Genomic DNA, 13157 nt, shown 5'->3' with positions numbered 1-13157 from the left:
TACTGGGTCAAGTACCCATAGGACTTTAGGCTTGTGTTTCCCTGAGGACACAGGGCCGAGATAGAGTCCCTTCTTGGGGTGGTGGCAGCTACATTACCCCCAGGCTAGCGAGTGTGCTCCAGGAAGGGGGTCGGCCGGATGTAAGGCGCCCCTAGGGAGGCATTCGGAGCCTGGAAGGTGGTCAGGTGCAGGGAGGTGGGCGGCTCAACCCAGGAGTGCCCCCTACTAGCCCGCAACAGTAAGATTGTAAGTAAAAGTCCCTGGGATACCAAGCTGGATTTGACCTAAAGTCCCTCAGCCAAAGATTCTTGTCTAAATGAATGGAAAAAATGGAGAAAAGAAAGCATCATTTGGAACCATAGGACTGATTATGTAGCACAGCTCTATTTGGCACAATGTGGAGATGTCCAAAGCAGTTCTGAATGAAAAAGCTGGGGTACCAGAGGCAGCTAAGCTACATTAGTGTAGCACTTGGGCCATGCTAATCAGCCCTTATAAGAAACAGCTTGTATTATCTCAGGAAAAACTTATGTTATTCCAGATAATAACATGTCTTCTGTTTCCAGTACTCAAGCAAACTCCTGTGTCTCTTCACAGCACTGGATTGTCCCATGTAGACATATCCTAATTATTTGTCTTCGTACAGGAAGATGGTGATAAATCTAAAATTTGAGCCTAAGTATCCTATGTGCCAGCTGCTTCTTCCTCTTCTGTCAGAAAACAAATTGAAAATCTTCATTAAAAGCAATGACATTTCCTGACTTTCATGGGGTCAGAATTTCACCAAAGTGTATTACTTTCTTTTTACAATTGTTTCATGGCTCCATAAAAATTGGAAGGAAGTGGGTATTGGAAATGAAAGCAACTGCTGCTGCTCCATTTGCACATTGTTTTTTGTGTGACTGGACTTATTCAATTCAAGTGTTTGAATAAATGTTCATTTTCAGTCAGAATGGCTGGAATAATTAACTTTCAACATATGAGGTAGCTACTTTGCTCCATACATCCCCCTGATGCCCTGGTTAGTAGGTATAACTATTTGTATACATTAATATTTCATTGTTATCATCCAGACTGTGTAAAAACACATCTTACTGAATTTCCTGTAATTGCAATTGTTTGAAAGTTTTTGTTTTTTTTAAGGAAAAAAAGAATTATTAAGGGACAAAAGAAAATCCAGCTGGCCTTTCAAATTTGCTCATCAGTCTTTCTGCGAGTTTTATTTCAATAGATTATGATTACTTGTCCAGGGCTGAATTACTCTCCTGCTTGCTCATGCTGCGGTCATTGTAACAATGAAATTAAAAAAAAAAAAAAAGACATGGATAATGATATCAACACTGCCATTAAAAAAAAATTTACATTGTTTAAGAACAGATGGCAATAGTAACACTTAGTGAGAAAAATTGTCTTTTAGAATTCATTTTGAATTCTGTCAGTAATCCTGAAGTGCAACATTCATAGCTATTGCTGCTTCTGCAGCACATTAAGCTTTTATGAAAGTAAAAGTTAATTACACATGATGACTAAACTCCAGGGATCATAATTAGCTGAACTGAATGACTGCACATCAGTAATTAAATGTCATTCCACTTCATCGTACTGAGCCTAAACCCAACCCTTAAAATGTCATAGGTACTGGATTCTGCTGTATCCATAGGGCTGTTTCTACAGGAAACATGAACGCAGAACACCATACCGAACTTTATTAAGTGGAAACAATAATTAAGTGTGAGGTGTATCACTTATGCATTAGACAGATTAACCTTTTTCAAAGGTTGTTTGTAGAAAAGAGGTTGTGATTTAGACAGATTCTTTATTTTAGGGCTTTAATCTGCTAATCTGCTCTTTTTTTATGCTCTTTTTTATTCTTTTGTGCCTTCCTAATTATTTTCTGTGTGGCAGGGTGGTTGAATTGCCCGCAAAATATTCTGACCATAGACTATCCAAAACTACACTACCACATGCCTGCTTCTGGGTAGCATTTGACTGATGGTGGGTTAGGAAGAGTATTTTGTAAAGAGAAACGATTGTGTCAACTTTACTATAATGCTGCACAGCATTCATCCATAGCGGCAGCTGTCAGTGTGGTACTCTGCAGGACCTTGCAGCTTCATGGGGCATGGCTGTTAAAATTGCTTCTGCACAGTCTCGCTATGTTTGTGTTGCCACAACTGATGTCTGCAGTGATTCTGCTTCCACCCTTACGCCACTGATGTGTGCCAATCCAGAGCCTTGGGATGCTGCATAGAAGAACATCTGGAACTTCTTCTGCCTAGATGAAGATACTCAAACTCAGTCCCTGCTTCTCCCACAAAAAATGGGCACTTTTTAGGGAATTATACATTCCATCAAGGTATGACACTGAAGACCTGCTCTGTAAAATAAATGGAATTACTCAGATAGGTCTCTTCCCATTCAGTAAAAACATACATGAAGGATATGAAATAATTTGAGCATTAGCGGTCAGTGAGATTTTCCTTCGAGTGGGCATGATAAATATTTTCAAACAAAATTTGGCTAGTGTATGAGTGAAGTCCTCTGGTATTAGTGGAGTTTCATGAATTTATATGAAGGGAGAATTTAACCTGTTTGAAAGTGATAGAATGCAAGCTTGTTATCTAAGAAATACCTATGTAGAAGAAGAGAAAATTGACTTGCATAGAGTTCTGTGCTATGACTAGGTTGCTTCTGGTATCAAATCTAGTTCAGTTAAAGGTAGCTAAGATAACTGTACACAACACAGGTGCCTGCAGTGCAGACATATCTATTGAAGGAGCAATTTTTTGTATGTTCCGTGCCAAATATAATATCTCAGATACTAACTAAGCCTGAAGTAATGATATAAAGTTCTTACCTTTTTAAAGGTAACTTGCATTTAATAGATTTCATCCAATTTCCTGAAAAATGAAAGCTGTGAACACCTTTAAAATACCATTTTCCTTATTCAGTGCATAAAAGATAAACTATAATTGCTTTTATATAGTACAATTTGCTTTTGCTTGGCTGGATTAAGCATCCTACTACCATATGTCACCATTTCTTCTTTTCTATTCACCACCTGAGACAATACTGCCCAATGCCAGTATCACAGGAATCAGGGTCCAGCACAAACAGATGGTCAGATTGTAGGAAAGCCAATTTTAGAGGACTTGACAGAGGAGGGTGCTTAGCTTATTGAAAGCACTTTGACATTCAGAAGTCCAAACAAAGTAAGTAGGAACCTTCATCAGCTGAGAAATCCTGCCTAATACATACTAAATCAAAATAAGTATATTATTTTTTACATCCTTCTCTAAAGCGTGTTGAATAATTGTAGTAATGTGCTATAATGGCCTATCACAAACCTCCTTAAAGGTGCACAGTCAGCATGTTTATATGCGCATTTACTTTAGCTAAAATTTACTGTGCAGTAAGTGGGAACAGGTTGGCATCTACTCGTGCAGGCAGTAAAGTGCATTAATGCTGTGTGTGGACTGACTTAGGACTCAAGTTAGTCCCAAGTCATTCCACACATAGTGTTACTGCACAGTAATGTGTCTACACAGGCGTTACTGTGCAGTAATTAATTGGGTATAAATTTGATACCTGTATGATGAAGGTATCAAATTTACACTCAAGTTGGTATAACTCACCATATTTACTGCACAGTAGGGGCATGCACATGTAGATGTGTGCCCGTACTGTACAGTAATTTCAGTTACTGCACAGTAAATTCTCACATGTAGATGCGCCCACTGGGTGCATCTACATGTGTCATTAAGGTGATGTGATAAACTCTGGCACAGTTTGCACGAGAGTTAGATGCTCCCAGTCACAGCATCTGCATGTGCACCTGGAAACACAGCAGTTTGAGCAGAGGTGAAGCAGCCCCAGGCTGGCAGCAGCCTGGGCAAGTCAGCCCTGGGATCCAGGTGGTGGTATCAGGTGGCAGAGGGGCTGGCTGGGGCACAAGGATGCAAACAGGCAGAGATGTGTAGCTGGTCTCTGCCATCAGGGCCTGATGCTTTGTTGTTCTTCATCTGTCTTATCACCTGCTGGATTTCTTCCAAGATTAGTGACTGGCAACTACTTTCCCTGCTGGATCTTCAGGATGGATTCAATGGTTTCATAAGTCACCACTGATCTTCAGTTCAGGAGCTTTTGATAGTACTTCTTCCAGCAGTTTTTGATGGACTTATTGTCTCGGAGACGCGTACTGCCATTTTCAGATCTAAGCAGGGTGAGTTCACAAGACCTTGGTCCAAACACAGACTTTAGTGCACTGAAGAAGCTCCACATGTTATGATTATCAACAAATGTATTATTTAACGCATTTAAAAAATGCAGGTTCTGGTAAATGATTTACTCACATCATAATATTTAAATCTAATCATAGATACTACTGCTACAAAAAGAAATTTGAGATTATCAATTCCCAGTCATAGAATGTTTTAAAATAACAGGTTTTAGGTGAACTTTAGATACTTATGGTTTCTTGAATCCTTCTCTTGTCTCATGGAAAGCCTAGACTCTGGCTCAGAAAAGTATATAGAAATTCAGCAGGATGAGGGTGACCTTGGGCAGCTGAACCTGGAGTAGGAGAAGTTGAACAGAAAAAAAAAAAACTGTTTATGTTTCAAAGAATTGCAACCTGGACAATGAGAAGGAAAAGGCATTACTTGCGCTAGTGAACTGGTTGAGAGGAACACTGCCCACAGCCTGAACATTTATACAGAGTATATCTGAAGTCTAGAATAATTGGGAAGCGGGATATGTTGCAAAAAGCCTAGCTTCATTGTGCATTTTGCATTGTGCCTTAACAACTTTGAGCATAAAAAAAAAAAAAATAAAAGTTGTTAGGAAGAGGGAAAAAAGTCATAGCCCACAGCATACTACATAAGTTTTTATAGCTGGCTACCTTTTATAAAGGGAGCAAACTGCATTATCCTTTTCTACATTAATAAGAAATTTGTCTTTGTCTCTAAGTAAGGATATTAGATGTTACGGACACCTGAACATGCTATTGACAGACCATGGTGACAAGCAGGGAACTTAGATTTCTCCTTGACTCCCAAGCATTCTCAACATTCATCAAACTCACTGGGAGCTGAAGTTTTTCAGTACTTCACAGGCATGGGCTCTTGGGCTTTAATCCTATTTCTCCTTAAGTAGCATTTATGTAGCCATGTGAAAGAAATGTTTAGCAGTTTTACAGGCTTTGGATACTATTCACATTTGCAGAGTTACACTTGTCTGGCATTTCACTTTTAACATGTTTAGAAGGTTTAGGACACAAAAGAATAATCTGAGTATAACCCTGATAAAGGCCGCAGAACGGGGTGGGCCACCCGGGTCATGGCTTGACCAAAGTTTAGCATGGCAACTCAAACACACCCCTGCTCCCTGCTTGCCTCCTTCCCACCCTTACATGCACAGTAGCAACTGTGCTCCACCGCCCACAGCCCTGCCAGGAGGGAAGAGTGACAGCCCCCTACAGCCAATGCGCTAATGCACTGGAGCAGGGCCCAGTGCCCTGGCTGCAAGGGGCTATCACTCTTCCCTCCCAGCGGGGCTGTGGGTGGTGGAGTGCTGTTGCCACTGTGCATGTGAGGATGGGAGGGAGACGTGCAGGGACCTGTGTTTGAATCGCCATGCTAAACGTTGGTCAGGCCAAAGCCTGGGTGGCCCACCCCATTCTGCGGCCTCTATCAGGGTTATACTCAGATTATTCTTTTGTGTCCTAAACCTTCTAAGCATGTTAAAAGGGAAATGCCAGACAAGTGTAACTCTGTGAGTATGAATAGTATCCAAAGCCTGTAAAACTGCTAAACATTTCTTTCACATGGCTACATAAATGCTACTTAAGGAGAAATAGGATTATTTCTGTCAGGCCTCTGCCCTGATACACAACATAACTCTGTTTAACATTAGTTGCAGAAAAGCCATCTTAGCAGGAATGTGATGTTGGAGGAGGAGGAAGACCTTCTCAACTTTTAGCCAAGTAGTTAGGGTATGGCCACTCTAACTAGGAAATTGCAGACTCGTTCTTCTCCTTTCCCTCTTCACCCAAAGGGAATTTTAATCTGTATTTCTTACTTTCCAGTAAAGTGCTCTAACCATTAGGTATAACTTGGCTAGGCATTATCCAGGCTTCTTTTTAGCTACCACTCTCCCCTCACCTTTCGAAGCTGACCCATTAGGCAGCCAAGACAGCAAGATATACAGGGACAAAAGAAAGAAAAAGGCACAGGGTGTTTGATTCAGTGAAACGGGAACTGGCTTGGAAGGCTTTGCTCCAAATGTCTTTTCTGTTCCTTGCATTTAATGTTGGCCGGATTAAATGGAAAGACAGGGGTGGAAAAAGATTCTCCTTTGACGGAGTTCAGGTACAGAATTAAACCCCCTTGACTTCTTCTCTTCCACAGCAATACTAATCTCATTGAGGCACACAATTTCAGCTGGCCTGATAGCCCTAATATCCTTCCACACTGGATATTGGAAGGATAGAGGATGATGTGGACAACACAGGAAGTGAAGAATGAAGCTTAAAACTTCCTCTGGATGAGGGAAGGAGTAACAAGGTGCATGGCTCAGAGGCTGGAGCGCAGCTGCAGGGGTTAGAGGGTAATAGCCTGCCTGCCTGCCTGGGAGCTATGGGCCAGCTCTTGGAAGATGACTGGCTGGCCCTGGAGGAAGTTAAAAGTTCCCAGAGAAATGACATGGGGAGGGAAGCTGAGAAGAAAGGCAATGATGAAGCACTGTGGTGAAGCCCTTGCCCTGGATAGAGGAAGTGACAGTGGGGGGGTGGGGGTGGAGTGAGGTTCTGTGAAGTTTTGTTATTCTGTTTAGTTTTAAGTACGACTGGAGACAGTGGTTTTCTTGTGAGAAACGTGCCTTGAGAGGTAGTTGAGTATTCTTGTCTTTGATAGATTCTGGTGCAGAGTTTGTGGAGATACTGGAGATATGTTGGCAGGTTTTGCATGTCTTGCCATGGCGTGGTCTAGATCCATTCAGTGTGTTTTGGGCAGTAGGAGGCTGGCTTATGGTGATGAAGTTAGTGAGGTTCAGTGCTTCTTTGAATTTACAAACCACTTTTCACAGACGGGCCTATGAACTTCACTTCATGAACCTCCTAGATACAGAAACTCATGTACTCAATATAGACATTGGATTTATGACACACTACAACCTGCCTCCCCAGGTACCTCTCCACTTTTATCTGCTACATCCCCCTTCCCCCTTACCCCAGTCTGTCTCTCTCACCCCCTGATGCCTCCATTTCCATTTTCACTAACTGTCTTTCTTGCCTGCATTGCATGCCAGCCTCTGGCTTCTTTACTATTCCTTCCATCCAGGCAGAGCACACGCACACCAACTAGATGCTTCCTCAGCCTGACAAAGGGTTTTTAAACCTGAAAGCTTGCAAAGAAGAATTCCTCCAACTATTCCACTGGTCTAATAAAAGATATCAGATTGATCCTGAGAACCTTGTCTGGGCTATGCATTTAGACCAAAACAGCTACAACCTAAACCCCTTAATACACACAAGTGACACAAGTTTTGCTTTCAGCAGTTTGCGGTGGAGTTTTGCAGAAACCCCTGCACCACTCTGCCTGAAACCTGGCAGGCCTCCCACATGCCTGCATGAGGGGTGGTGTATGGGGCGGGACAGGGTGGCCATTTAATGTCTTGCTCTCAGAGCTGGAGCTGGCAGTTTAGTTTCTCACCAGCCAGCAGGGCAAGAACATCTCCCTGCTGAGCTCCCATGGCAGGAAGAACTTGGAGGTGTAAGGCCTGGGGCTATATGGGGAAAAGGAGGCCCCACATCATCCTGGGCATGACCTAAAACTGCACCCTACCAGGGTAGGGAGGTCTGGGTGGGACTGGCAGTGGCACAGCAGCCCCAGGAAATGCCAGGACCACAAACCTCCCTAGTGAAAGGCGGGTAGGAGCAGGAGGCACCTAATAACCTCCAGCCATTGCAGTCCTGGCTGGGGAGAGCTGAGACCTGTAAGATCTTTGAGAGGCCTGAGGCTTACTGGTTGCAGTGGACTTGTGCATGTGAGAACAATAGCTACCATGCCTTCAGTTTTCACCCAGCTGCGCCTTACACACGCAAAAAGCCATGTCACAAGTTTTGCTTGTCAGCACCTTGAGGTGCAGTTTCCCAGAAACCCTTGCACCTATCTCCTTGAAACTTGGCAGGCCTCATACCCACAGAAGGGGCTACCATTCCTACTGTTTTCTTCCAAATCTGTCCACAAATGACAAAGTTATAGGTATTTCAGTAATTCCCCATTATGGCTGAATCTATCCAAATCAGCGCTGAATCTTCCGAAGCCAATTCGGCTGAATCGATTTTGGACAGTGATCTAAATCAAATCACTGTCCTCTGAATCAGCCAAATCTGAATCAAATACTTCCCTATTCTCACAGGCCTAATATATATCCCCTCATCATGCACTGCTCTTCAGGGCAGCCCACTGAGTTATAGAAACCTCAACTATAAATTTCCAATGAATCAGCTCCATTGGAACCTGCCAAAAGTTGAGACAATGATAATTTAATCTGGCAAAAGAGACCTCTTGGATGCACACAGAGGCAACAAGGACAAGGTAAGCAGGGAGGAGCATGTAAGATGTTTGTTTTGTGTGAAATCTTCTTCCTATACCCACCAGAGTCTCCACTGCACCCAGCTATCCTATAAGTGAGTATTTGCTGTTATACAAGAAATTTTGTTTGTCAGTAGATGTTTAATTGACATCATTATAGAATTAAGAAGCAGCTTTGATTCCTTTTGTGTGTATGTCAGAAGAGAGATTAAGGTACTCCCAATCCTGCCAACACTTAAGACATTAATTAAGTTTACTGTCAATGAATTAATTAAAAAAGAAAAATTAATGTTTTGTCTACAACTGTTACAACTGTATCTGCTCTGATCCCACAACCAGGATGTACAGTTCAGGGATCTAACAGGTTTTCAACATTCACAATACAGTCCCCAAACAGTAAGCACTCAGATCAACAAAGCCGTACTGTTCTGATCTGTTGCAATTCCAGCCCTTTGACAAGGACAACAGATTCCCTCTGGTCATCACATAGAGACACCAGATAGAGCAACTTAGACAAATAGTTCTCAACCTCTTTAAACTCATGGTACCCCTTGGATAATTCCAGCTTTTAGCTTTCACTGTTTTTTTAAACACAGAAAAATAATAGAGCAATTTCACTGCTGCAAAAAACTCAGAAAGACCAAAACAGGACATGCTTTTGCCACTGTCCTTTTGAAATCTCTGGATTTATTTTCTGAATCATTTGTAGGTGTTTGCAACCTAACAGTGGCATCCTGTGGAACCATAAAAAGGTTCTCATGGCACCTCAAGTTTCCATATGACCCTGGCTTAGAATCACACCCTTATCTACAACATTAATGACCTCTAACTCTTTCTGGAAAATGATGACCATTTCAAGCATGCGTTTGAAGACAGGTACCCCCCAACCTCAAATAATGTATCTTCAGTAATCAGTAGCATAACTGAGGGTCGGCAACTGGGGCAGTACCCTTGGGTGCCACCTTTGTGGGAGGGGTGCAAAATAGCTGTCACTGCAGTGATTACTGAACATACCGCTACAATAGTCACCACAGCTTCCCAATGTTGCTCTATGCATAATGGCTTCTGTGCTCATGGAACTGCCCTGCTGTACCTCTGCCAGTAATGGATTACCTAGCTTCAGTTCTCCCTAAGCCACCAGGCCTTGCTATGGATATAGAAGCCAGGTATGTCCCTTCATCAACACAGACCAAATCGTCACTGGACATAACAATATGAATTATAATACCTAGGGTCCATTCACATGCACCTCCGCCAAACGTTACATATGCCATTACCTGCTTATAGGACTCCTTTGTTGCCTACATTGGCAATCGTTATGTAAAAAGAATGAATGGACACCAATTCAATATCTGCCAGAAAAGCCCATTGCCGAACACTTTAACCTCCCTGGACACTTCATAACTTAGCTGTCCTTAAAGAAAACAAAAAACCAACAAAAAAAAAAAAACAAAAACACCCCTCCAGATGTGATCATTCATAGCCTGACTTAAGGTCTACTGATAGAAGTTTACAGTAGGAATGCTTGTTCTCATGGTAATAATTCTATAACTTCTCTATCATTACATAGAAATTGCATCTTGTAATTATATCCTTCCAGGATCTCTTGTAACCACTTCAGTCTACTATAAATTGTTAACACAAACAGCAAAACAAGAAATAAAAAAAAGTTTTAAAAAAGTTAACAAGTGAAGAGAGATCTACAAATAGGTGAAAGTCCTCACATCTCCCAAGCACAGGGGAGCCATGAAGATTTTGGAAATCCTTGACTGGGTTGTAAGTAGATCTGATTACAAATTTTTCAATATCATGTTTTTGAGTGGGAAAAGCCCTCAGATTTAGGGTGGAATTTCTGGACATAGTCAGAAAGAAAAAATGAGACAGGCCAAGAAAGCCAGGTCTCTTATCTGGATTGATTTCCAAATCAGTCCTTGGACTGATTTTCCTGAATCAAACCGTGCATTAACTGAATGAGTGACCCAATAGAACAGCTATCACATTTTCTGGGAAGTAAAGAGAAAGAGCCTCTCCATTTCCATGAAAAATTTCAAAAAGTCTCAGGTCTATTTAGATACAGAACAAAATGTATTCTTGAATCTCATTTTTTTCTTGAAAAAGAATTCTTAATTTCCAGTCAGTGGTGGTTGTCAGTTTGAGGCTAGCACAAAGTCAATGAATTTATTTATATAGATAGCAGAAATCACCTTCTTTCCACTATCTCCCATAACCAGGTTCTGCAAATTTTGGATGACGCTATCAAAAGGGTATACAACGGTGAATTCATGGCACAGTGTACACAAAGGCTGGATTTTTATATATGTATTTTGGTGCAAAGTGTTCAGAGTTATAGTTCCACATGTATGTTGCACTTGTAATAAATGGCAGTAACTTTGTTTTGCTGTGTGTCAACATCTCCTCATTTAAGACTAGATCTTGTCCTTAGGAATGCTCCTGAGCAACAAATGCTATATGTGCCCTTTCATGGGCCCTTCCTCAGGTCTCCAAAACTGGTGTAACTTATGTTGATAAGTTACACCAGTTTTGGAGATCTGAGGAAGGGCCCATGAACATTTGTTCAGTGCTTCTCCCAGCTATACAGTTGGTTCTGTAAAAAATGTCACAAAAAATCTAGGTCTCCTGTATCTTCACAGCTACAACAGTACTCCGACCCTACTGCTAATTGAGAAATAGTATAAGGAAACACTATGGCAGGGTTGGCCAACTCACAGCATACATAACATGGGCAACAGATAAAGTAGAGAGCATGCATCAGGAATCAGAAAGCAAAGTAACATATTGGGCAGAGGAGGAGGTACTTCAAGAGGGTGTATGGTTTATCTTGTAACACACCGGCCAAAAAAGGCTGGCTCCTACTGCACTATGATAAGATATATCCCTCTGACTTGTGTTTCCTTCTTGTTCCTGCAGGTAGTAATTTACCCTACGCTATGACAGGACTAAATTATTATTCCATTTACTTAGCTCCCTTAAGCAGGAAATGTAGGGGTGGAGGCAAGACTCCACTCTTTCCACATCCTTTATTCGATAATTGCCTCAGTGAGGAACAAAGTAGGGAAGCAGCCTCTCCTTCTCAGGTAAATTTGACAATGAAGCATTTGGAGTACCGTAGTGTGCATTTCCCTTGGTTGCAGATTATATGTGATAAGCACATCTCCAAAACATTACATTTGGTAGACAGAAGAACAAGTCATCTTTTTCTTAAAGTGAATTACTAAATTACTAAAGACTGTCAATATGAAGCTTTGCTTAATTCTCTGCTGATGCAACATAATAAAGCAACTTCACTTCGGCAAGGTTTCCCATGATTGCAAGCAGAATCTTATCAAAGTCTTTTTGTCTATTTCTAGTCTTGCAGTGGTTCTGTCATCCCTAACAATTTTTGTTGTTAACTGGTTAACTTATACCCTGTTGTGTAGCCTAGTAATGTTAGAACTAAATCAGGCACGTTTGACAGATGCCACATCTGATTAGGCCATAATGCAGTTAAACAGATTCCTCTGTGATGGCCCATTAGAAGCCTGGTTATGAAGAAATTACTGATCCATAAAGAACTGTCTGCAGCAAACCACACTGGTCTTTTTATATCTCATCTTCTACGATCAAGAAATATTATCTAGTTCTTTATTATGAATGAATATTCAGCTTAAAATTAACACTGAAATGCATAAAATAAAAGCTTTGTTAAACCATTCTATCTTTTATATCACATTGACCGATCCTCTTAAAGGAAGATTGACATCTTCAGAGTATTAAAGACAGTTTTCATAATAAAAAAGAAACCCCCTGTAGAATAGTTTGAGTTGAGTTATAATGTTAACATTTTAATAGAAATCTAACAAAGAAATGAAGGAACATTTTCCTTAAGCAAAAAATCTTTCAGGCAGCTTACTTTTATATTAAAAAAAAAAAAAAATCAAACAAGATCAAACGAAAACCAAACAAAGAACAGACCTAGTTTTATCTTTCTTTTTAAATTGTAAGTTCCTAGGGATGTGGACTGTGACTTCTTTTGAATCCTACAAGGCACCAAGAACTTTTGTTAACACCTAGAAAATTAATGCCCCTTAAAATCCTGCAATACCATGTTTTTTCTCCAACAAAAAAACCAGTAAAGATGCAGGGATATATACCCAAACCAAAACACTGATTCTGCACATAGAGAAAAGGTTTGAGTCAAGATCTGACTTTTGTATTTTGGTCCCAAATTTAATAGTATACTAGTTTTTGTATGCAGAAAGATTACTTGAAATGCGTAAGAGAAAGTACTGTCTGTTGGAATTCTGTTTATAAGCTGGAACACTCAGATGATAATGTTGATGTTGAAGGAGAGGAGGGCAAACACACAGTTGTATACAATACAGCATAATATCAGAGAATCATAGAAAAGTTGGGGTAGAAAGGACCTCAGGAAATGCCAGGCCAGTGATCACCTCGGTGAAAGGTGGGTCGGGGTGACTTAACCCCTAGCCCTCACCTTTGGGTGGGTCGCGTTCCATTGGCGGTAGTTGTGGGGGTGCTAGCCCCGAGAAGGGGAGCGGGGAG

This window comes from Gavialis gangeticus, unplaced genomic scaffold (assembly GCF_001723915.1).
Source record: "Gavialis gangeticus isolate Ggan-Ray unplaced genomic scaffold, GavGan_comp1, whole genome shotgun sequence".
NCBI classification, from domain to species: Eukaryota; Metazoa; Chordata; order Crocodylia; family Gavialidae; genus Gavialis; species Gavialis gangeticus.
This window is presented reverse-complemented; position numbering follows the sequence as displayed.